Source organism: Phyllobates terribilis, unplaced genomic scaffold, assembly GCF_046119375.1.
Source record: "Phyllobates terribilis strain yellow unplaced genomic scaffold, ASM4611937v1 Scaffold_1__5_contigs__length_1240528914, whole genome shotgun sequence".
In the NCBI taxonomy this organism is placed as follows: Eukaryota; Metazoa; Chordata; class Amphibia; order Anura; family Dendrobatidae; genus Phyllobates; species Phyllobates terribilis.
In genome coordinates this window covers 546,129,272-546,152,876 of record NW_027362761.1, presented here as the reverse complement: position 1 = coordinate 546,152,876, position 23,605 = coordinate 546,129,272, and the positions used below count along the sequence as shown (strand labels likewise).

General features: G+C 42.4%; 1 pseudogene; it reads right to left on the bottom strand.

The window, feature by feature from the left end:
- The window catches only part of LOC141271596 (mitogen-activated protein kinase kinase kinase 8 pseudogene), a 30,056-nt pseudogene extending 7,228 nt beyond the window's left edge, over positions 1-22,828 (bottom strand).
- Between the last annotated feature and the right edge of the window lie 777 nt (positions 22,829-23,605).

Genomic DNA, 23,605 nt, shown 5'->3' with positions numbered 1-23,605 from the left:
ATGACACAAAGCTAGGAGGGATAGCTAATACTAGAGAAGAGAGAGAGAGAGGATTCAAAAAGACCTAAATAAACTGGAACAGTGGGCAGCAACCAACAGAATGGTTTTTAACAGGGAAAAATGCAAAGTACTACACCTGGGCAACAAAAATGAAAAAAGCATATACAGAATAGGAGGAATAGAGCTGAGCAACAGTACATGTGAAAAAGACTTAGGTATACTAATAGATCATAGACTGAACATGAGTCAACAGTGTGATGCAGCAGCAAAAAAGGCAAATACAATTCTGGGATGTATTAACAGAAGCATACAGTCTAGATCACGTGAAGTCATTATCGGTCTTTACTCCTCTTTGGTCAGACCTCATCTGGAATACTGTGTACAGTTTTGGGCACCACATTTTAAAAAAGACATAGACAAACTGGAGCAAGTTCAGAGAAGAGCGACCAGAATGGTGACTGGTCTGCAAACCATGTCCTAAGAGGAACGGTTGCAGGATTTGGGAATGTTTATCTTGCAAAAAAGAAGACTGAGAGGAGACTTAATAGCTGTCTACAAATATGTCAAGGGCTGTCACATTGTAGAAGGATCATCTTTATTCTCATTTGCACAAGGAAAGACTAGAAGCAATGGGATGAAACTAAATGGGAGGAGACACAGATTAGATATTAGAAAAAACTTTTTGACAGTTAGGGTGATTAATGAGTGGAACAGGCTGCCACGAGAGGTGGTGAGTTCCCCTTCAATGGACGTCTTCAAACAGAGGCTGGACAGACATCTGTCTGAGATGATCTAGTGAATCCTGCTTTGAGCAGGGGGTTGGACCAGATGACCCAGCAGGTCCCTTCCAACTCTACCATTCTATGATTCTATGATTCTATGATAGGTGCCATGAACACCCGAGTGTAACCTCTTAAATGCTTGTGGTGGATTCTGCTGTTTGGGCACTTTGGGGGTGCTGCAAATATGACATGGCATTTACAATCTGTTGCTGCCAAAATTGTTCTCCAAGCGTTCAATGGTGCATCAGTTTTTAACCACTTATTTGGCATCAATACTTAGTGTCAATGGCTGCCTTCTGGACATCTGTCAATTCAGCAGTCTTCCCCATGATTGTGAAGCCTACTGAAACAGACTAAGGGACCCTTTCGAACGCTAAGGAAGCCTTTGCAGGTGTTTTTTGTTAATTATTCTAGTTTACTGAGATAATGACATTTGTGTTTTCATTGGCTGTAAGCCATAACTATCAACATTAACAGAAATAAACACTTGAAATAGATCACTCTGTTTGTAATGACTCCATATAATATATGAGTTTCACTTTTTGTGTTGAAGAACTGAAATAAATTAACTTTTTAATGATATTCTAATTTTGTGTGGTGCACCTGTATAGTTAATTGTGCGGTGTGTCTGCAGTTTTGGCATATCAGTAACTCTACAAATTTGACATTGTGTTTGAAATCTCATACAGCCAAATTTGTGCGCCAAAGTCAAACAGCACTTCTTCACTTCTGAAATAAAGTGTCCCCAAATAGCAGATTTTACACTGTATGTGATAATGCTTTGTTTGGGATAAACTGTGCAACAAAATGTGGTGTCAATTTTCTCCTATTAACCCTTGGAAAAGGAAAAAAATTAAGACTAAAGCAACATTTTAGCATTTTAGTAGAGAAAATATAATTTTTATTTTGTTTATTCCAATTTGCATTAATATTTGGGAAGTACCCGAAGAGGTAACACTTTTTCTAACAGAAATTTAAAAAATTTTCATGTGCACAGAATTTAAAAAGGTACAATTTTCAATGTGTTTATACTACAGTGTTCAGCATAAAAGAGTGCACACTTTTTTAAAAGTAATAATTTAATTAAAGACATTGTCCACTACTTTTACACTCATGCCCTATCCGTCAGATAGGGCATCAATGTATGATCGGCCGGGGGTCCCGCACGCTGCAGCCCCCGCTGATCAGCTGCCATTGGTGCCAGTGGCTGTAGCCGCTGGCCGGAAGTATGCACCTGCGGGGCTCCGCCGTCAAGTGGTAGTCTCCATCACGGTGTACTGCACATCCGCCTCCTATTGATCTGAAGTATACCGCGGCGGCCAATACCACTTGACAGCGGAGCCCCACAGGTGAGCACTTCCGGCCGGTGGCCGCCGGCACCGATAACAGCTGATCGGCGGGGGTGCGGTGTGCGGGACCCCGACCAACCACACATTGATGCCCTATCTGTAGGATAGGGCATCAATGTAAAAGTAGTGGACAAAAGTAAAACAAGACATTGTAAAAGTAGTGGACAACTCATTTAATATCGCACTGAACCAAGAACAGTTTCCAAAATTTTGACAAGACTGAGTTTCATTGAACATTTTTTTAACCCATAACATGAAATTATGGTTAATTATATAACTTTCATTACAAAATATTCAGTTGCACTCAAATTAGATGATGCAAAAAATAATACACCACAAATAAAAAAACTACTACATATAGCATTTTGTATGGCCTCTATAATTTTTATGGACAGCACCAAGTTTTCTAGTCTGGATGCAGGATGAAGAGTGATGCTCAATTTGTCTCTTCAAAATTCCACAGTGTTTCCCAGTGATTCAGTTGGGTTGAGATCAGGAGACATACTTGGCCAAATCACTTTCATTCACTAAATTACTATCCCCCAGTTTTTGTTCAGAAATGCAACAGTGTCCTTAGATGTGTGATTAATCCCTACTAGTGATGAGCGAGCACTAAAATGCTCGGGCACACATTGCTCGGGTCGAGCACATTGGAATACTTGGGTGCTCGACCCGAGCAACGAGCCCAATGTAAGTCTATGGGAAACTCGAGCACTTTTCAGGTGGCTCCCCCCGGCGGTCTGCAGAGGGCCTAAAAATTGCCCAAATCGATGGGAACAGTGCTCAAATGACAAGGGAACTGCATGGGGTAGACTCATGGAAGCATCTCTGACTCCCAGATCACTCCTGTCCTGTCAACAACATTGTCAGAGGTATTACACCACTTTTACGGACTCACAATAAAACATACAAAAACGAAACCAAAATGGATTTTTCTGGGAAATATGTTAAGGAATATCCTTTCCAGGGTAATGACTTGTAAATAAGGCAAAATAAATAACCAAAAACAAAAATAATCCTGCACACCTTGGGCTATGTTCACACGTAGTGTTTTTTATGCGTTTTTGCACTTTTGCATTGCTTTCAACCAAGACAAATGCATTCAGCAGGAAATGTCATTTTAACATTTTACAACCTTATCTGGCCATGTGGTGTGTGACACATCATACAGTGCTGAAAAGACAAGGGAACAGCATGGGGATGACCTCTGGAAGCAGCTCTGACTCCCAGGTCACTGCCTAAAAGTGTGCCCATCATAAGTGATCCTTGGTACATGCGAAGATGCCTCCCACCATACACCTGTCATTGCAGACTTGCAGCAATCACCGTCCACGTCCTTGTCCCAGTGCAGCGTTCGGTTGTCCCTACCCCATTACTTGGAATGCAAGCGCAAGTATGCAGCCAGCCACCCACCAACCCACAGGCTGCAATACCATACTGCCAAATTTTTGACAGGTGCTTGCACTTGAAATGCGGCCTTTTATGCTCGTGGAGGCGAAAGCTTTTCATAACCTCATGCTGTTGGGGGCCGGATGTCCATAATCGGTGCCCAACTGCCACTGTTTCTCCCGGTGTCGTTTCCGCCTTCCACAAGCAAGGGTCCCACAACATTACCCGTGCCCTCCCCAGTGCACTTACCGGGAAGGACCACCTAACCACAAACACGTGGACAGGTGAATGTGGCCAGGGACGGAGCCAGTCCACAGCTTTTTTTGCTGAGTTGTATTTTACCACAGCCATATTCTTTAGCTCTGTGAAAGGACTGCCATAGAGGGAAACTGTTTCTACTCTGGGTGTCATTTCTCCCAGGAAGTCCTCTAAAGCAGCTTTTGCAGAAGCAATGGCAGCCCGTCCAACATCAACTCGCACTTCTCGGTGGTGCTTTGACACAGAAAAATCTTTCTTTGCACATTTAATTTCATGACTACAGAGTTGGGTAACGGCCTGATCCGCAATCCGGTTTGAGAAATAACATGCATAAGCACGTACGATCCACATTAAAAAAACAGCCATAGAGTGTCTGGGAACCTCCCCCCACACTTTTCCTAGCCAGGGCTTTCGTCTCGGCAGGGTTGGACAGACCCACCAAAAAACCTGAGACTCCTCCAGTGGGCCCTGGCTTCTCCTTCATAGTACCGAGGTGAGGCCATGATGATGATAGAGGCCACCATCTGCTTAGTTTTCTCTTACTTGGAAAGCAAGTGCAAGTATGCAGCCAGCCACCCACCCACCCTCAGGCTGAAATACTAAACTGCCAGATTTCTGGGCAGCTGCTTGCTCTTGAAATGGGGCCTTTTAGGCTCGTGAAGGCGGAAACTTTTCACAGCCTCATGCTGTCGGCGACCAGATGTCAATACTCGGTCCCCAGCAGCCACTATTTCTCCCGGTATCGTCTCCGCCTTCCACAAGCACGGGTCCCACAACATTACCCGTGCCTTCCCCAGTGAACTTACTTGGAAGGACTGCCTACCCACAAACACGTGGTCAAGTGAATGTGGCCAGGGACAGTACGGAGCTAGTCCACAGCTTTTTTTGCTGAGTTGTATTTCACCACATTCATATTCTTTAGCTTGGTGAAAGGACTGGCATAGAGGGAAACCATATCTACTCCAGCTGTGATTTCTCCCAGGAAGTCCTCTAAAGATGCTTTCACTTGAAATGTGGCAATTTAGGCTCGTGGAGGCAGAAGCTTTTCACAACCTCATGCCTCATGTCCATACTCGGTCCCTAGCCGCCACTATTTCTCCCGGTGTTGTCTCCGCTTTCTACAAGCACGGGTCCCTGAACATTACTGCTGGTTCTTTTCTGTGGGAATATGCTTGCCTCCTACCAGTCTGGAATATTTCCAGTAAACTATGGTACGATGCCATGGTATTAGCACTGCCCCCAGTACCAGTAGCAAAGCCTTCCCCAATTTTCTTCTCAGGAATTTTATTTGGTAGACTAAGTGGCTGCCCAAATATATTAGTTTCTCACAAAGGAGCTGAAGATAGAGTGGCAGTAGGTGCAAGTTTCTCCAGCCTATTAGATATTAGAGGGTGAACGGCAGCTCATTGGATCAGTGGTTAGCACTGAAGCCTTGCAGCGCTGGGAACCTGGGTTCAAATCCCAGCAAGGACAACATCTGCAAGGATTTTGTATGTTCTCCCCGTGTTTGAGTGGGTTTACACCTCAGTAAAAAAGCAGCCATAAGATGTCAGGGAACCTTCCCACACACTTTTCTTAGCCAGGAATGCTTCTCGGCAGGGTTGGACGGTCCGACCAGAGAATCCTCTGGTGTACACTGGCTTTTACATCAGTAGAGTTCATGATAGCGCTAACTTTACAGCTGCTATGTGGCTATTGAGCGGAGACGAAAGGTGAGCCCTCAGAATCAAATCCTCTGGTGGGCCCAATGTTTTTCAATCTGAAACAGTTTCTCAGTGGGAGTTGTATTTCACCACAGCCATATTCTTTAGCTCGGTGAAAGGATTGGCATAGAGGGAAACCGTATCTACTCCTGCTGTCATTTCTCCATCACCAGGTTCCGTGTATTGTCACACATGACCATGCCTGGCTGTATGTTCAGCGGTGAGAGCCACAGATCAAGCTGCTGTGTTACAGCTTTCAACAACTCTGCAGCGCTGGGCGGTTTGTCATTAAGCATGTTATCTTCAGCACAGCCTGTTGCCGCGTGGCCAAGGTAGTGCTGCAGTGCTTGTTACTGATGTGGTAATTTCAGAGATGGAGGGGGAGGTTTCAGGAGCTGAACAATGTGATTACATTGAGGTTACTTTGGCGACTTTGTTTTTATACTAAAGAAAGATCCTACTGTTTTTTTTTTTTTTACGTTATATTTTAAGGCAAATGAATTCACCGGGAAATGTCATTTTAACATTTTACAACCTTATCTGGCAATGTGTTGTGTGACACATCATCAGACACATCCTGTTTCATTGATGATGGAGGGACTATGAAAGACACATAGAGTTAGGCCACAATAAGTAGTATGACATGTTCCCATTAGAAAGGAGAGAGTCTGCTATACAGTTATAGGGTATGCAGTGAGTCCAATAGCTGACCAAATTTAGGAAAAACCTCACTAAGAAATTATAGACACATAGAGCAGGCCAATAGTAACGACAAATTCCCATTAGAAAGGAGAGAGTCTGCTATACAGTTCTAGGGTATGCAGTGACTACAACAGCTGACCAAATTTAGGAAAAACCCCACTAAGAAATGAAAGACACATAGAGCAGGGCCACAGTAACGACAAATTCCCATTAGAAAGGAGAGAGTCTGCTACACAGATATAGGGTATGCAGTGAATCTAACAGCTGACCAAATTTAGGAAAAACCCCACTAAGAATTTAAAGACACATAGAGCAGGGCCACAGTAACAAGTACGACATGTTCCCATTAGAAAAGAGACGGTCTGCTATACAGTTATAGGGTATGAAGTGAATCTAACAGCTGACCAAATTTAGGAAAAACCCCACTTAGAAGTTAGAGACACATAGAGCAGGGCCACAGTAACGACAAATTCCCATTAGAAAGGAGAGAGTCTGCTATACAGTTATAGGGTATGCAGTGAGTCCAACGGCTTACCAAATTTAGGAAAAACCCCACTAAGAAATTAAAGACACATAGAGCAGGGCAACAGTAATGACAAATTCCCATTAGAAAGGAGTGAGTCTGTTATACAGTTATAGGGTATGCAGTGAGTCCAACGGCTTACCAAATTTAGGAAAAAACCCACTAAGAAATTAAAGACACATAGAGCAGGGCCACAGTAACGACAAATTCCCATTAGAAAGGAGTGAGTCTCCTATACAGTTATAGGGTATGCAGTGAGTCCAACGGCTTACCAAATTTTGGAAAACCCCCACTAAGAAATTAAAGACATATAGAGCAGGGCCACAGTAACGACAAATTCCCATTAGAAAGGAGAGAGTCTGCTATACTGTTATAGGGTATGCAGTGAGTCCAACGGCTTACCAAATTTAGGAAAAACCCCACTAAGAATTTAAAGACACATAGAGCAGGGCCACAGTAATGACAAATTCACATTAGAAAGGAAGGAGTCTGCTATGCAGTTATAGGGTATGCAGTGAATCTAACAGCTGACCAAATTTAGGAAAAACCCCACTAAGAATTTAAAGACACGTAGAGCAGGGCCACAGTAACAAGTATGACATGTTCCCATTAGAAAGGAGAGGGTCTGCTTAACAGTTATAGGTTATGAAGTGAGTACAACGGCTGACCAAATTTAGGAAAAACCCCACTAAGAAATTAAAGACACATAGAGCAGGGCCACAGTAATGAAAAATTCCCATTAGAAAGGAGAGAGTCTGCTCTACAGTTATAGGGTATGCAGTGAGTGTAACAGCTGACCAAATTTAGGAAAAAACCCACTAAGAATTTAAAGACACTTAGAGCAAGGCCACAGTAATGACTAATACCCAAAAGAAAGGAGAGAGTCTGCTATACAGTTATTGGGTATGCAGTGAGTCCAATGGCTGACCAAATTTAGGAAAAGCCCCACTAAGAATTTAAAGACACATAGAGCAGGGCCACAGTAACGACAATTTCCCATTAGAAAGGAGAGAGTCTGCTATACAGTTATAGGGTATGCAGTGAGTCTAACGGCTGACAAAATTTGGGAAAAACGCTGCTAAGAATTTAAAGACACATATAGCAGGGCCACATTAACAAGTACGACATGTTCCCATTAGAAAGGAGAAGGTCTTCTATACAGATATAGGGTATGCAGTGAGTACAACGGTTGACCAATTTAGGAAAAACCCCACTAAGAATTTAAAGACACAAATACCAGAGGCACATTAACAAGTACGACATGTTCCCATTAGAAAGGAGAGGGTCTGCTATACAGTTATAGGGTATGAAGAGAATCTAACAGCTGACCAAATTTAGGAAAAACCCCACTAAGAAATTAGAGACACATAGAGCAGGGCCACAGTAACGACAAATTCCCATCAGAAAGGAAAGAGTCTGCTATACAGTTATAGGCTATGCAGTGAGTCCAACGGCTTACCAAATTTAGGAAAAAGCCCACTAAGAAATTAAAGACACATAGAGCAGGGCAACAGTAATGACAAATTCCCAATAGAAAGGAGTGAGTCTGCTATACAGTTATAGGGTATGCAGTAGTCCAACGGCTTACCAAATTTAGGAAAAAAAACACTAATAAATTAAAGACATTTAGAGCAGGGCCACAGTAATGACAAATTCCCATTACAATGGAGAGAGTCTGCTATACTGTTATAGGGTATGCAGTGAGTCCAACGGCTTACCAAATTTAGGAAAAACCCCACTAAAAATTTAAAGACACATAGAGCAGGGCCACAGTAACGACAAATTCCCATTAGAAAGGAGAGAGTCTACTATGCTGTTATAGGGTATGCAGTGAATCTAACAGCTGACCAAATTTAGGAAAAACCCTACTAAGAAATTAAAGACACATAGAGCAGGGCAACAGTAATTACAAATTCCCATTAGAAAGGAGTGAGTCTGCTATACAGTTATACGGTATGCAGTGAGTCCAACGGCTAACCAAATTTAGGAAAAAACCCACTAAAAAATAAAAGACACATAGAGCAGGGCCACAGTAACGACAAATTCCCATTAGAAAGGAGTGAGTCTCCTATACAGTTATAGGGTATGCAGTGAGTCCAACGGCTTACCAAATTTTGGAAAACCCCCACTAAGAAATTAAAGACATATAGAGCAGGGCCACAGTAACGACAAATTCCCATTAGAAAGGAGAGAGTCTGCTATACTGTTATAGGGTATGCAGTGAGTCCAACGGCTTACCAAATTTAGGAAAAACCCCACTAAGAATTTAAAGACACATAGAGCAGGGCCACAGTAACGACAAATTCACATTAGAAAGTAAAGAGTCTGCTATGCAGTTATAGGGTATGCAGTGAATCTAACAGCTGACCAAATTTAGGAAAAACCCCACTAAGAATTTAAAGACACATGGAGCAGGGCCACAGTAACAAGTACGACATGTTCCCATTAGAAAGGAGAGGGTCTGCTTTACAGTTATAGGTTATGAAGTGAGTACAACGGCTGACCAAATTTAGGAAAAACCCCACTAAGAAATTAAAGACACATAGAGCAGGGCCACAGTAACGAAAAATTCCCATTAGAAAGGAGAGAGTCTGCTCTACAGTTATAGGGTATGCAGTGAGTGTAACGGCTGACCAAATTTAGGAAAAAACCCACTAAGAATTTAAAGACACTTAGAGCAAGGCCTCAGTAATGACTAATACCCATTAGAAAGGAGAGAGTCTGCTATACAGTTATTGGGTATGCAGTGAGTCCAATGGCTTACCAAATTTAGGAAGAACCCCACTAAGAAATTAAAGACACATAGAGCAGGGCCACAGTAATGAAAATTCCCATTAGAAAGGAGAGAGTATGCTATACAGTTATAGGGTATGCAGTGAGTCTAACGGCTGACCAAATTTGGGAAAAACACTACTAAGAATTTAAAGACACATATAGCAGGGCCACATTAACAATTGCGACATGTTACCATTAGAAAGGAGAAGGTCTTCTATACAGATATAGGGTATGCAGTGAGTACAACGGTTGACCAAATTTAGGAAAAACCTCACTAAGAATTTAAAGACACAAATAGCAGGGGCACATTAACAAGTACAACATGTTCCCATTAGAAAGGAGAGGGTCTGCTATACAGTTATAGGGTATGCAGTGAGTCCAACGGCTTACGAAATTTAGGAAAAAGCCCACTAAGAAATTAAAAACACATAGAGCAGGGCAACAGTAATGACAAATTCCCAATAGAAAGGAGTGAGTCTGCTATACAGTTAAAGGGTATGCAGTGAGTCCAACGGCTTACCAAATTTAGGAAAAAACCCACTAAGAAATTAAAGACATATAGAGCAGGGCCACAGTAACGACAAATTCCCATTAGAATGGAGAGAGTCTGCTATACTGTTATAGGGTATGCAGTGAGTTCAACGGCTTACCAAATTTAGGAAAAACCCCACTAACAATTTAAAGACACATAGAGCAGGGCCACAATAACAAGTACGACATGTTCCCATTAGAAAGGAGAGGGTCTGCTTTACAGTTATAGGTTATGAAGTGAGTACAACGGCTGACCAAATTTAGGAAAAACCCCACTAAGAAATTAAAGACACATAGAGCAGGGCCACAGTAACGAAAAATTCCCATTAGAAAGGAGAGAGTCTGCTCTACAGTTATAGGGTATGCAGTGAGTGTAACGGCTGAGCAAATTTAGGAAAAAACACACTAAGAATTTAAAGACATATAGAGCAAGGCCACAGTAATGCTTAATACCCATTAGAAAGGAGAGAGTCTGCTATACAGTTATATGGTATGCAGTGAGTCCAATGTCTGACCAAATTTAGGAAAAACCCCACTAAGAAATTGAAAACACATAAAGCAGGCCAACAGTAATGACAAATTACCATTAGAAAGCAGAGAGTCTGCTATACAGTTATCGGGTATGCAGTGAGTCTAACGGCTGACCAAATTTGGGAAAAACGCTACTAAGAATTTAAAGACACATATAGCAGGGCCACATTAACAAGTACGACATGTTCCCATTACAAAGGAGAAGGTCTTCTATACAGATATAGGGTATGCAGTGAGTACAACGGTTGACCAAATTTAGGAAAAACCCGACTAAGAATTTAAAGACACAAATAGCAGGGGCACATTAACAAGTACGACATGTTCCCATTAGAAATGAGAGAGTCTGCTATACAGTTATAGGGTGTGCAGTGAGTTTAGCAGCTGACCAAATTTAGGAAAAACCCCACTAAGAATTTAAAGACACATAGAGCAAGGCCAGAGTAACGACAAATTCCCATTAGAAAGGAGAGAGTCTGCTACACAGTTATAGGGTAGTCATTGAGTCTAACTGCTGACCAAATTTAGGAAAAACCCCACTAAGAATTTAAAGACACCTAGAGCAGGGCCAGAGTAACAAGGTACGACATGTTCCCATTAGAAAAGAGAGGGTCTGCTATACAGTTCTAGGGTATGCAGAGACTACAACAGCTGACCAAATATAGGAAAAACCCCACTAAGAAATGAAAGACACATAGAGCAGGGCCACAGTAACGACAATTTCCCATTAGAAAGGAGAGAGTCTGCTATACAGTTTTAGGGTATGCAGTGAATCCAACGGCTTACCAAATTTAGGAAAAACCCCACTTAGAAATTAAAGACACATAGAGCAGGGCCACAGTAACGACAAATTCCCATTAGAAAGGAGAGAGTCTGCTATACAGTTATAGGGTATGCAGTGAATCTAACAGCTGGGAAAATTAAGGAAAAACCCCACTAAGAATTTAAAGACACATAGAGCAGGGCCAAAGTAACAAGTACGACATGTTCCCATTGGAATGGAGAGGGACTTCTATACAGTTATAGGGTATGCAGTGAGTCTAACAGCTTACCAAATTTTGGAAAAACCACATTAAGAAATTAAAGACACATAGAGCAGGGCCACAGTAATTACAAATTCCCATTAGAAAGGAGTGAGTCTGCTGTACAGTTATTGGGTATGCAGTGAGTCCAACGGCTGACCAATTTTAGGAAAAAACCCACTAAGAAATTAAAGACGCATAGAGCAGGGCCACAGTAACGACAAATTACCATTAGAAAGAGTGAGTCTGCTATACAGTTAAAGGGTATGCAGTGAGTGTAACGGCTGACCAAATTTAGGAAAAACCCACTAAGAATTTAAAGACACTTAGAGCAAGGCCACAGTAATGACTAATACCCATTAGAAAGGAGAGAGTCTGCTATGCAGTTATAGGGTATGCAGTGAGTCCAATGGCTGACCAAATTTAGGAAGAACCCCACTAAAAAATTAAAGACACATAGAGCAGGGCCACAGTAACGACAAATTCCCATTAGAAAGGAGAGAGTCTGCTATACAGTTATAGGGTATGCAGTGAGTCTAATGGCTGACCAAATTTGAGAAAAAGGCTGCAAAGAATTTAAAGACACATATAGCAGGGCCACATTAACAAGTACGACATGTTCCCATTAGAAAGGAGAAGGTCTTCTATACAGATATAGGGTATGCAGTGAGTACAACGGTTGACCAAATTTAGGAAAAACCCCACTAAGAATTTAAAGACACAAATAGCAGGGGCACATTAACAAGTACGACATGTTCCCATTAGAAAGGAGAGAGTCTGCTATACAGTTATAGGGTATGCAGTGAGTTTAGCAGCTGAAGAAATTTAGGAAAAACCCACTAAGAATTTAAAGACACATAGAGCAAGGCCAGAGTAACGACAAATTCCCATTAGAAAGGAGAGAGTCTGCTACACAGTTATAGGGTATGCAGTGAGTCTAACTGCTGACCAAATTTAGGAAAAACCCCACTAAGAAATTAAAGACACATAGAGCAGGGCCAGAGTAACAAGGTATGACATGTTCCCATTAGAAAAGAGAGAGTCTGCTATACAGTACTAGGGTATGCAGTGACTACAACAGCTGACCAAATTTAGGAAAAACCCCACTAAGAAATGAAAGACACATAGAGCAGGGCCACAGTAACGATAAATTCCCATTAGAAAGGAGAGAGTCTGCTATACAGTTATAGGGTATGCAGTGAATCTAACAGCTGACCAAATTTAGGAAAAACCACAATAAGAATTGAAAGACACATAGAGCAGGGCCACAATAACAAGTACGACATGTTCCCATTAGAAAGGAGAGGGTCTGCTATACAATTATAGGGTATGCAGTGAGTCTAACAGCTGACCAAATTTAGGAAAAACCCACTAAGAAATTAAAGACACATAGAGCCGGGCCACAGTAACGACAAATTACCATTAGAAAGGAGACAGTCTGCTATACAGTTATAGGGTATGCAGTGAGTCCAACGGCTTACCAAATTTAGGAAAAAACCACACTAAGAAATTAATGACACATAGAGCAGGGCCACAGTAACGACAAATTCCCATTAGAAAGGAGTGAGTCTGCTATACAGTTATAGGGTATGCAGTTAGTCAAACGGCTTACCAAATTTAGGAAAAAACCCACTAAGAAATTAAAGACACATAGAGCAGGGCCACAGTAATGACAAATTACCATTAGAAAGGAGTGAGTCTGCTATACAGTTATTGGGTATGCAGTGAGTCCAATGGCTTACCAAATTTAGGAAAAACCCCACTAAGAAATTAAAGACACATAGAGCAGGGCCACAGTAACGACAAATTCCCATTAGAAAGGAGAGAGTCTGCTATGCAGTTATAGGGTATGCAGTGAATCTAACAGCTGACCAAATTTAGGAAAAACCCCACTAAGAATTTGAAGACACATAGAGCAGGGCCACAGTAACAAATACAACATGTTCCCATTAGAAAGGAGTGGGTCTGCTTTACAGTTATAGGTTATGAAGTGAGTACAACTGCTGACCAAATTTAGGAAAAACCCCACTAAGAAATTAAAGACACATAGAGCAGGGCCACATTAACGAAAAATTCCCATTAGAAAGGAGAGACTCTGCTCTACAGTTATAGGGTATGCAGTGAGTGTAACGGCTGAGCAAATTTAGGAAAAAACACACTAAGAATTTAAAGACACATAGAGCAAGGCCACAGTAATGACTAATACCCATTAGAAAGGATAGATTCTGCTATACAGTTATAGGGTATGCAGTGAGTCCAATGTCTGACCAAATTTAGGAAAAACCCCACTAAGAAATTAAAAACAGATAGAGCAGGCCAACAGTAATGACAAATTCCCATTAGAAAGCAGAGAGTCTGCTATACAGTTATCGGGCATGCAGCGAGTCTAACGGCTGACCAAATTTGGGAAAAACGCTACTAAGAATTTAAAGACACATATAGCAGGGCCACATTAGCAAGTACAACATGTTCCCATTAGAAAGGAGAAGGTCTTCTATACAGATATAGGGTATGCAGTGAGTACAAAGGTTGACCAAATTTAGGAAAAACCCCACTAAGAATTTAGACACAAATAGCAGGGGCACATTAACAAGTATGACATGTTCCCATTAGAAAGGAGAAAGTCTGCTACACAGTTATAGGGTATGCAGTGAGTCTTACTGCTGACCAAATTTAGGAAAAACCCCACTAAGAATTTAAAGACACATAGAGCAGGGCCAGAGTAACAAGGAACGACATGTTCCCATTAGAAAAGAGAGGTTTGCTATACAGTTACAGGGTATGCAGTGACTACAACAGCTGACAAAATTTAGGAAAAACCCCACTAAGAAATGAAAGACACATAAAGCAGGGCCAGAGTAACAACAAATTCCCATTAGAAAGGAGAGAGGCTGTTACACAGTTATAGGGTATGCAGTGAGTCTAACTGCTGACCAAATTTAGGAAAAACCCCACTAAGAATTTAAAGACACATAGAGCAGGGCCAGAGTATCAAGGTACGACATGTTCCCATTAGAAAAGAGAGGGTCTGCTATACAGTTCTAGGGTATGCAGTGACTACAACAGCTGACCAAATTTAGGAAAAACCCCACTACGAAATGAAAGACACATAGAGCAGGGCCAAAGTAACGACAAATTCCCATTAGAAAGGAGAGAGTCTGCTATACAGTTATAGGGTATGCAGTGAGTCCAACGGCTTACCAAATTTAGGAAAAACCCCACTAAGAAATTAAAGACACATTGAGCAGGGCCACAGTAATGACAAATTCCCATTAGAAAGGAGAGAGTCTGCTATACAGTTATAGGGTATGCAGTGAGTCCAACGGCTTACCAAATTTAGGAAAAAACCCACTAAGAAATTAAAGACACATAGAGCAGGGCCACAGTAACGACAAATTACCATTAGAAAGAGTGAGTCTGCTATACAGTTATAGGTTATGCAGTATGTCCAACGGCTTACCAAACTTAGGAAAAACCCCACTAAGAAATTAAAGACACATAGAGCAGTGCCACAGTAACGAAAAATTCCCATTAGAAAGGAGAGAGTCTGCGATACTGTTATAGGGTATGCAGTGAATCTAACAGCTGACCAAATTTAGGAAAAACCCCACTAAGAATTTAAAGACACATAGAGCAGGGCCACAGTAACGAAAAATTCCCATTAGAAAGGAGAGAGTCTGCTCTACAGATATAGGGTATGCAGTGAGTGTAACGGCTGACCAAATTTAGGAAAAAAACAACTAAGAATTTAAAGACACATAGAGCAAGGCCACAGTAATGACTAATACCCATTAGAAAGGAGAGAGTCTGCTCTACAGTTATAGGGTATGCAGTGAGTCCAACGGCTGACCAAATTTAGGAAAAACCCCACTAAGAAATTAAAGACACATAGAGCAGGGCCACAGTAACGACAAATTTCCATTAGAAAGGAAAGAGTCTGCTATACAGATAAAGGGTATGTAGTGTGTCTAACTGCTGACCAAATTTGGGAATTCGCCACTAAGAATTTTAAGACACATATAGCAGGGCCACATTAACAAGTACAACATGTTTCCATTAGAAAGGATAAGGTCTGCTATACAGATATAGGGTATGCAGTGAGTACAATGGTTGACCAAATTTAGGAAAAACCTCACTAAGAAATTAAAGACACATATAGCAGGGGCACATTAACAAGTACGACATGTTCCCATTAGAACGGAGAGGGTCTGCTACACAGTTATAGGGTATTCAGTGAGTCTATCGGCTGACCAAATTTAGGAAAAACCCAACTAAGAAATTAAAGACATATAGAGCAGGGCCACAGTAACGACAAATTCCCTTTAGAAAGGAGAGAGTTTCCCATAGTCTTGGCCTATGCAGTCAATGCAAGGGCTGCCAAAAATTTTGAGGCACTTCAATGCCCCTTGGAAGAGACGTGGAGGAGGGCCTCATAAAAAAAAATGTTCCCATTAGAAAGGAGCGGGCCTCCTATACTTGTAATGCCCATGCACTAAGTGTATGGGCTGACAAACATTTACCCATGGGGGTATACATGAACATAATGTATAAAAAAAATTTTTTACGGGCATCATAAACACCCTTTAAAAAAATTATTTGGGTGTTGCATCACGGACCAAGGTCACCCTGGTGATATGGTGGTGGATGATGAGGAGAAGGAGGAGGACTAGAGCAAATAGCCAAAATCAGGAAGCATATACCCATGTGTGGGTGTGAATCGGTGCATGGGAATACACCTCCCAAGAAAAGACACTGGATTTGAGTTTATGTTACGCTGCTATTGTTCGGTGGTGTTGAGAAGTCTGGCCCAATCCTGCCCTTGTTCATTTTTATAAGAGTCAGCCTGTCAGCATTTTCAGTTGACAGGCGGATGCACTTATCAGTTATAATTCCACCAGCGGCACTAAAAACCCGCTCTGATAAAACGCTGGTGGCAGGGCAGGCCAGGACCTCCAAGGCATAGAGAGCCAGTTAATTCCAGGTATCCAGCTTGGATACCCAATAATTATAAGGCACAGCGTAATCACGGAGGACGTTGGTACAGTCGGCAAGTTACTCCCTCAGCATCTTCCCAAACTTTGCACTCCTTGTGAGAATAACCCGCGAAGTTGGGTCTGTCTCGCCTGTACTCCTTGGTTGTCCAACGAAGTGTGCCCTCTGCCACCAGCGTTTTCAGATTGTAATTTTTTTAATAGTTCCACAACAAGGGCCTTCTCGTACAGCCACATTTTTGTAGACCTGTCCGCCTCAGGAATAAGAGATATAAAGTTCTCCTTGTAGCGTGGGTCTAGAAGTGTCACCAACCCGTAATGACTGTCACCCAAAATTTTGAGAACGTGAGGGTCATGGGAAAGGCAGCCTAACATAAGCTCAGCCATGCATGGCAGACTACTAACAGGCAAGACTCCCATGTCCTCACCAAGAGCATGACTGACCATGCTCTGCTCCTCCTCCTCCTCCTCTTTGTCCTCTGGCCATCCACGCTGAACAGATGGTATGACAGCTGTGCAGGTAGTACCATCTATAGTGCATGAAACTAGCTCCTGTCCTTCCTCCTCCTCCTCTTCATCATTGTCACCCAATCTACGTTGGGATGAGATGAGGCTTGGGTGTATGTAATCACCCTGTATGCTTCCTTGCTCCATCTCATCGTGCTCCGCCTGCAATGCCTTCTCTTTGATTGTGAGCAGAGAGCATTTCAGAAGACAGAGAAGTGGTATAGTGATGCTAATTATGGCATCATCGCCGCTCACCATCTTGGTGGAGTCCTCAAAGTTTTGGAGGATGATACATATGCCTGACATCCATGTCCACTCCTCAGGTCTTATGTGTGGAGTCTGAACTGAATACCGACGGCCTTTTTGATGCTGGTACTCAACAGCTGCCCTCTTCTGCTCACAAATCCTTCCCAACATCTGCAGTGTAGAGTTCCAACGCGAGGGGACATCACACAACAGTCTGTGAGCCGGAAGCTGCAAACGCTGCTGAAACACGGCAAGGGCGGCGGAACCTGAAGCTGACTTTCTAAAATGGGCACACAGGTGGCGTACTTTAACAAGCAGATCCGGCAGTTCCGGGTAGGATTTGAGAAACCGCTCAACCACGAGGTTAAGCAAATGGGCCAGGCATGGTATGTGTGTGAGCTCGCCTCGCCTCAGAGCCGCCACCAGGTTCCGGCCATTGTCACACATGACCATGCCTGGCTGCAGGTTCAGCGGTGTGAACTACAGATCAGCCTGCTCTTTCAGTGCTGTCCACAACTCTTCTGCATTGTGCGGTTTGTCACCTAAGTATATCAGCTTCAGCACAGCCTGTTGCCGCTTGGCCGATGCAGTGCTGCAGTGTTTCCAGCTTGTGACTGATGTGGTCATTTCGGAGATGGAGGCTGAAGAGGAGGAGGCTGAGGAGGATTAGGTGCAGAATCTGTAGACCGTGGGGGCAACGCTGATTGACCTGGGGCCCGCAACCCTTGGCGCCGGGAAGACGTGTGCCGTCCCAAGGTAAGGTCCGACTGGGTCCCGGTTTCCACTATGTTAACCCAGTGTGCAGTCAGCAGAATGTACTGTCCCTGCCCACAAGCACTTGTCCATGTGTCTGTGGTTACGTGGACTTTCCCAGTAACTGCGTTGTTGAGGGCACGGCTAATGTTTTGGGACACGTAATTGTGTAATGCGGGGACGACACACGGGGATAAATAGTGGCATCTGGAGACCGAGTACTGAGGGACGGCCGCCACCATTAGGTTGTGCAATGCTTCCATCTCCACGAGCCTAAAAGGCAACATTTTGAGTGCAAGCAGTCGTGAAATGTGAGAATTTAGTAGTGTGGCCTGTGGGGCGTTGGCTGCATATTTACGCTTGCGTTACAAGGACTGGGGTATGGACAACTGAACGCTGCGCTGGGACAAGGACGTGCTTCCGGATATTGCTACTTGAGAGTACGCAACGACAGGTGCAGGGCAGGCGGCATCTTCGCATGCACCATGGACAGGGGATTGGCTTGCATGCGCAACAGAGGAAGAAGCAATGGTGCCACCTGCAGACACTGTTCCTGGACCCTGGGGTTCGGCCCACAAAGTCGGGTGCTTTGCTGCCATGTGCCTGATCATGCTGGTGGTGGTCAGGCTGGTCGTTTTGCCACCCCTGCTGATGCTGGCCTGACAGGTGGTGCAAATGGCCTTTTTGGGGTTATCGGCTGAGTCTTTAAAAAACAACCAGACTCGGGAAGACCTAACAGTTGTACTGGCAACTTCCTTTGTGTTGGTGTTACGGGGAACGGTTGCCTGCCTTCTGTCTGCGGCCACCACGCTGCTTCTTCCTGCCTGTTGTGGTGCTCTGCCTTCCTCCCCCTGTGTGCTGCTGTTCTCGCTCTGCATGTCCTCCTGACAGGTTGGGTCAGTTAATATATCATCCACCACCTCGTCTTCCACTTCCGCAAACTGGTCCTCCTCCTGACTTTCTGGCAATTGTGTCTCATCATCGTCCACCTCTTGTGACACTTTCCCACCATCGCCTTCTTGTGACCGTGGCTGCTCAAATATTTGGGCATCGCTACATGCGATCTCCTCTTGCCCCCCTTCAAGTGGACCGGGCGAAAGGCCCGAATCTATAAATGGAAAAGTGAACAGCTCTTCAGAGTGTCCAAGTGTGGGATCAGTTGTCTCCGGGCACTCGGCATGGTGAGGGGAAGGAGGATCAGGGTGAGGAATATGCGGTCCAGACTCACAGCTACTGAGACTTGACCATGTGGAAGACAGGGTGGTGGTTGTGGTATTGGTGGCTAAGTGACTGGAAGCATTATCCGCTATACAACCAACAACCTTTTGACATTGCTCTGGGTTCAATAGTGGTGTGCTGCGGTCCCTTAGGAATTGGGACAGGAAGGTCAGGCGAGAAGATGTGGGTGTTTGCTGTGGCACAATTTCAGCTTGCCCACGGCCTTGTCCTCTGCCTCTGCATGCACCATCACCATCACATCCAGTTCCCCGTCCCTTGCCACGTGCCTTGCCCATTTTAAATGGAGGACAGTATCTTCCACGCTCACTACAAATGATTGAGTTTGGAGCGAACTTATATGTGATCCGTGTGATGTAGAAAATAGAGTTTTAAATACCTGGCCTGTTGGTAAGAAGTTTGAACATCAAACTGGTGTGAATTGCTTCACTGATACACTGAAGGAAATTTTTAATGTAGGCCAGAAATGGCAGTATTTTCTGACAATGTATATGTGATCAGTGTGACGGAGATAACAGGGTTTTAAATACCTTTCCTGTAGGTAACTAGTTTGAACAGCAAACTGGTGTCAAAAATTTCGCTGACACAGTGAAAAAAAATTGGAATGGAGGCCAAAAATGGCAATATTTTCTGAAAACGTATATATCTGATCCGTGTGATGGAGAAAACACAGTTTTAAATAGCTGGATTTCTAGTGCTGTAACATGGAAAGGACCTGGCTGTATTCTGCAGTGCCAACAAGCAAATGGCGCAGAAAAATGGTGTTCTCTGGATGGCTTTTTAAGAAAATAATGAGGATTAAGATCCAAAAAATAGTATTCCTGGCCCCTGAGACGTGGACCTTTGTATAGAAATATCTAACAGCAGCAGAAGGCAGAATTGGAATGGAGCCTCTCGTGCTATAAGCACTGCAGTCTGCTATATACCCTGCCTGCCTGCCTGCCTATATACACTGCCTGCCTGATATCTTTGCAGATGGATTAGCTAGTTTGTTAAGATGGATATGTGTAATGTACATTTTTTTCTCCCTACACTACCTAATACACAAGCAAATCTCTCCCTGATGCAGCAGCACCTCTCCCTACTTTGCCTGATTCCGGAGTGACTGAGAAGAGCACAGCAGACCAGGTCTGATATAGACCTGATGACGCTGTGCGACCAGCCAATCACTGTAATGCCACACCCAACATGGCTGCGGCATTACAATGAGTGGCAGGCAATCCCTGCATGTTGATTGGCGCTCTAAAGAGCGCCAAACATGCAGGGAGAGGACCCGAGCTCCCGCCGAGCAACCCCGGAAATACTCGGTGAGTGTCGAGCATCTCGAGCAGTGAGATGCTTGGGCGAGCACTGAGCATTAGCGAGCATGCTCGCTCATCACTAATCCCTACACAACATTTGACATAAGTTTACATCATTATCAGGAAGGAAATTCCATAACATGATGTAAACTTACATCATACATGGCGATTATGTGGGCACAGGCGCTGTGCATGCACAATCGCCACTGGGAGGTCAGCTTAAGTAATAGCCAAGGGCCGGCTGTCAAAGCCATGAGCAGTGCCTACAAAACCCCTAGCTGTTTAACCCCCTAAATGTCACGATCAATAGCGATCTAAGCATTTAGAAGGCAGAGAGAAGGAGGAGGCTCCCTCTCCCACGTGACTGGCCCCTTTTGCAATGTCATTTTGGGCTGCGAATCATTATAAATGCAACATGAGGTCGTCTTAATGACCTACGGGTCTGCCAGCTACAATGGCCTGTTTAGTCCATGCCAGGAGCATGGTCTAAAAGGCATTCTTTCAGTGTAAGACTGACAGGTATAATGTATTATATTAGTGATTATCGTAGTAAAAATTAAAGTTCCATAGGACTAAGTAAAAAAGTAAAAAAAAACTGTAATAAAATTGTTAAAATATTTTAAAAAAATCATAAAATAAAGAACAAAAAAATGAAAAACATATTACACCAATAAATACATATATTTATGTAAAAAAATAAACAAAAAAGTACACATATTTGTTATTACCACATCTGAAACAACCCAACCTATAAATCTGTCACACTATTTAACTGATTCAATAAACACCGTAAAAAAAATAAAAAAAAAACCAAATCAATAAAGTCAGCTTTTTCATCATACTGACAAAAAAATTGCAATAAAACGCAATAACAAAACCAAATGTAAATAAAAATGTGATCTCTGAAAGCATCATCTTGTCCCCCAAAAAGCAAGCCATCATAGAGATCTGTCAGTGGAGAAATAAAAAAGTTACAGCTCTCAAAATACATCGATGCATCAGGTAGTGCCATTTTCAGCAGAAATTGGTGGAAAAAAATGGTAATTTTCCACTTAATCAGCCCAATGTTTTACAATTCTGTGAATTGTTTGACTGTAAAAAATTCCTCAAAAGGTGTAGCTTCCAAAATGTTGGTCAATTGTTGTGGTTTCTGCTGTGTAGGCATGTCAGAAGCTCTTCAATTTGACATGGCATCCGCAATCTATTCCAGACAAAATTGCGCTCCAAAATTCAATTGGTGCGCCTTCCCTTCCGAGTCCTGCCGTGCTCCTAAATAGTTTTACACCACATATGGATCAGTGTACTCAGGAGAAATTGAACAACAAATTTTATTTTTCATTTTCTTCTATTAACCTTTTGAAAATGAAAAATTTGGGGCTGAAGCACCACAACTTTTGAGGGAAAAATAATTTTTTTCATTTTCATGGCTGCAAGTAATAAAACTCTGTGAAGCACCTGTGTATTCACCACACTTCTTAATAAGTTCCCTGAGGGGTGTAGTTTCCCAAATAGGGTCACTTGTGGGGGGTTTCCACTGTTTAGGCACCTTAGGGCTCTGCAAATGTGACATGGCATCCGCTATCTATTCCAGCCTATTTTGTTTTTCAAAAGTTAAATGGTGCTCCTTCCCTTCCTAGCCCTGTAACGTGTCCAAACAATAAATTTCCACCAGATATGGGTATCGGTGTACTCAGGAGATGTTGCAAAACTAATTGTATGGTCCATTTTCTCCTGTTACCCTTGTCAAAATGAACATTGGGGGCAAATACAACATTTTTCTGTAAAAAATTAAAATGTTTCTTTTGTCTTTCCACATTACTTTCATTCCTGGGAATCCCCTAAAGGATGAAAATGAAAATTTACAGGGTGATTCCATAATTTTTTCCTCAGAATTAAGTGATTTGATAATTTTTTCCCTCTGCTTGGTCTGAAAAAAATTACCCTTACTGAGTATCACATTTTTAATTTTGATTTCTTTTGTGTTTCTTAAAGCCCTATAGTTGCCATTTGAAATTACTTTAGTTTTGTACCATATTTGTGATCTGCTTTTTTTCAACAACATTAAACAACTGAATGAACATCTTCCGAGCCTGGTGATTCCATAATTTTTGCCAGGGGTTGTACATTTATTGAATGAGGTTTTGACTACTTTGATGGGTGCAGTTTTTAAAATAGTGTCACTCTTGGATATTTTCTGTAACATATGCCCCTCAAAGTCACTTTAAATGGCATGTTGTCTCTAAAAAAATAGGTTTTGTAAATTTTGTTGCAAAAATGGAAAATTGCTGATAAACCTTTAATCCCTTCTTACTTCGTAACAAAAAAAAATTAGGTTTAAATCATGATGCTGATATAAAGAAGGCATGTAAAAAAAACATAAGATAGAAACAAAATGAACATATTCCCTGCTGTAAGTAAATAAGTAAAAGCAACAGTGCATATAAATAAATAGGGTATTTAGTAAACATTTTTGATCAAAAAAAGAGTAAAAGCCATCCCACAAGTGTCAAGGTGTATCCTAGTTTGGAATGGTCCTAACCTCTAGTATTAAAACCTGACAATATGTCATAGTGACATTAGTGTGAATAAGGTCTGTGTGGGACTTGGTCCCAAACATGGACACACAGCAAATAGGAAGCTATATAAATGTAATGTCCAGCTCAAAGTAAGGAAGGCCACAGCATTACAATCACTAAATGCAGAAACCTGAAACTAAACCTAAAAAAATGAACTTGAGTATGAATTAATATGTATGGTAAGGTTGTAATACTAGAGGTTAGGACTATCCAATACACCTTGACACTGGTGGGATGGCTTTTACGCTTTTATTGATCAAAAACAGTGTTTACAAAGTACTCTATTTATTTGTATGCACTATTGATTTTACTTATTTACCTACAGCAGAGTATATGTTCATTTTGTAGCTGTCTTAGGTTTTGTCAGTTTAACACTAGAACTACTGATGGAGTCATTTTGACTCCTTTCGTTTTTTATTTCTCTTCTGTGACT